The sequence below is a fragment of the Limulus polyphemus genome, unplaced genomic scaffold, assembly GCF_000517525.1.
Source record: "Limulus polyphemus unplaced genomic scaffold, Limulus_polyphemus-2.1.2 Scaffold750, whole genome shotgun sequence".
Lineage (NCBI taxonomy): Eukaryota > Metazoa > Arthropoda > Merostomata > Xiphosura > Limulidae > Limulus > Limulus polyphemus.
The window spans coordinates 388,733-392,138 of record NW_013666360.1 but is presented as its reverse complement, the minus strand read 5'-3'; the positions used below and the strand labels follow the sequence as shown (position 1 = coordinate 392,138).

General features: G+C 33.2%; 1 long non-coding RNA gene across 1 annotated transcript in view; it reads right to left on the bottom strand.

The window, feature by feature from the left end:
* The window catches only part of LOC111085971, a 7,241-nt gene that overhangs the window by 2,851 nt on the left and 984 nt on the right, over positions 1–3,406 (bottom strand). The gene's annotated exons all lie outside the window — the stretch shown is intronic.

Sequence of the window (3,406 nt, the reverse complement as noted above, 5' to 3'; positions counted from 1 at the left end):
ACGGTATATATCCAATTTATGATATTTGCCAACAAGATTGATACACACAGTTTACTTTTTTAATACAAATATATTTTAATATACAAACAATAATACAACTTACAAAACGGTTATTACATACAATGATTTATATACAAAAATTTTAAAAACTTACAAATAATATCGTGTCTTCTTTCTAGTTTGGAACTTCTTTAATATCTTATCGAGGGTTCACGATGAGCAAGTTAATTTCGAGTTGACGTAGGTACAATTCACTTAATAGGGAGCTAGCTAGCTCTGTGGTCTTTACTGATCACACCCCGAATTTTTCCACCGATGACGTTAGGCAATGTTTTCGTAAAAGTACTAATGTTCGATGTGAATTCACCGAAGTTAAATGGTTTGTAATGTTCGAAATTGATAAATGTTCCTGGTCAAATATATGAAGTGTCCCAATTAATAAGCGTTATAACAATCATAGTTATAGCTTCCAAAGTTTATAGCACACCAGCTTCAGCAAACCAATAATAGATACTGTTTTTAGGCGCGTCGCGTTGGTTATATTTATAGGCGTGTGGAGAGTTTCTCAAAACTTCAGGTTACGCAACAATACAAACGCTACACTAGCGTTTACGTACACACGTATATTGTTGATTCTTACACTCGAGAATCTTCTGCAACTTTAGCCCCCCCCCCCAGTGGCACAGCAGTATGTCTGCGGACTTACAACGTTAGAAACTGGATTTCGATACCCGTGGTGGGTAGAGCACAGATAGACCATTGTGTAGCTTTGTGCTTAATTCTAAACAAACAAACAATCTAAAACTTTAGAGAATAGGCGGGAATTTCGCAATACAGATTTAACAGCATAGGTTATGTACACTTCTAAATATATATATTTAACTTAAACAAATATTGATATTAAAATAAATATATAATAGTAAATCCGCCAAAATGTGTATACATGTTGTGTCAAGGGCATTAACAGGATAAAAAATACTCTACAGACAGCGAAAGAAAATAGATCTGGCGAAGTGGAATATAGAACGAGAACCTAGAAGCATCAGGTTATGCTATAATTAACGATTCAGTTATCGTGAAATCAACTGATACTATAACAAAGTGACAAGTAATGAGACTTCGTGAATGCCTTTTGTTAGTTGCTAAGCAACATATTCATATTCGTGATAAGGGCCAAAATTTTATTTGTTATGAGGCGCCTTCCAACAAAATATGCCCACAGTGAGGTAGCGATAACTCACAACGCTAAATTCCAAGGTTCGATTCCATGTGGTAGACAGAGCCCAGATAGCTATTGTGTATCATTTTGCACTAAAACAAACCAACAAAATATGGAATCTAAAACTATATACTGTTTCAAAGATCTATTAAATAACAATTTTTTTTCTGATTGAAATTAAATGTTTTTATTTACACATTTAAATATATTAATATCTATTTTTTGTCAAGAATGTTTTATTTCTCTATCGAGGAAAGGCTACAGAAACACGACCGTGTTTTATTTCAATATCTACTCATTGGCTTTTCAAATTAAGTACGAAAAGTATTATACAACCATCTGCTCAATAAACACGTTTATTACACACCCATATACGCCCCCAAGTGGCACAGCGGTATATTTGCGGACTTACAATACTAGAAACCGGGTTTCGATACCCGTCGTGGGCAAATCACAGATAGCCCATTGTGTAGCTTTGTGCTTAACTTCAAACACACATATACGTAGTATTTTACATCAGTATTCAGCTAAAACATTTACCTTCAACGTCGACGTTCAAACCAAGTGAATAGGAAAACACAATGCTGCTGTAAGAATTGTTTAGGTCATTGTAAGTATAAACAGCTAATTCATGTTTAATCACTTGAAATGTAAGAATAAAGGAAAAGCCGAGCTCTCTGTTATCTTGTCTTCACGAGAAAGTATTTTTTCCAAATGGCCTACCACAAATATCTCATTTTTCCCGAACATATTATTTTGCAATAAGAAAGGCTCTTTAGTGGAATGCATATAAATGCAATTGAAACTCAAATAAAAATAGTTTATCTAATAGTTAATGGGACCTTTACGTCAGATCTATTTTTCTTGATAGCTCTTGCATTTTGCGTCTCATGATGTTTAAGATAAACTACATTGAGCTTTTTCAACTAGCATTTTTGTTCGTATTTTGACCTCATGTGATTTCAATCTCCTATCCTGTACTTAGAGCTGTGGGTGTGTATCTAATATGCACGTAAGGAAATTGACCGATCTTCTGTTTTGTAGGTGCTCTTTTTCAGTGAACTCATTTCTCCTTTCGGTATAATATCTGTTTTATAAGATTTTGTCCACATTATGTGTTGTATGTATACCTTTTGGGTAGTATCCTGATTTGAACTTTTGTGTTTTGGGTATGTGTTATATTCATTTATATTCCAGTGTGTTTTCTGCTATATGTGTTATTTAAGTGACTGAAGAAACCGCACATGTGAGTAATGATTTCATATTCGAATATGTAGATCATTCAGTTAATCTTATATTATGGTCCCCTGGTGGCTCAGCAGTAATATTCAGAGTTTATAATGCTATAATTCAGGGTGATAAAATAAAACAAACAACTTATATTTATCTTATTTTCATCAAAATATTATAAATGCAACGTCAAAAAAAAGGGTTTGATGTTAAAGAATGATTAATATTCCTTGAAAATTGTATGGTAGTCGTACATATATACAAATAATATTGACACACTGTCCACTCCCGATAAAAATATATATATATATATATATATAGAAATCTTAAGTAAAAACACTTGATAATTTTTGTCACCGATAACAACTGCTCCACCCTTCTTATCTGGTTTGGAAAAACAAACAAAAAACGTATATTTCAAATAATTGCGTGATTTTGAATACAGAAAATAGTGAAACTTACTTAAACTATTATTCGATGCTAGGCCGCCATAGTACTAGTGATTTGTTTTTAGATGTGCATGTGTAAACACCTTATTATTAAGTAAATAAGCTTCATTATTTGTTAAAAACATGTTTTATTCTAAGCAAATTTGTCTTGCATTGAAATAGATTGGTTAAACATAAGATTTGAATCGTCAACAGCCGGATCTCTTCACTTCTCACAAAAGATCCCTTATTTAGAGGTGCCAACGATAGGGGAAGCAACCGTTCTGCAGCACCCGTACACGGATGCTTTCACCCAGTAGCATGACTGATTTTCGCTTTTATAACGTGTCCACAGTTGTCCACCTTGAACTGCCTGCTATGCAGCCTGGTACTAATCACTTATTCACGCCCAGTACACCAAAGAATGAAATATATATATATATATATATATGTATATATGGCACAAAATTATTAGTTTTAAAATATCTAGAAAGCTAGTAATTATGCGTTTCAAAGCAGATCATCATAT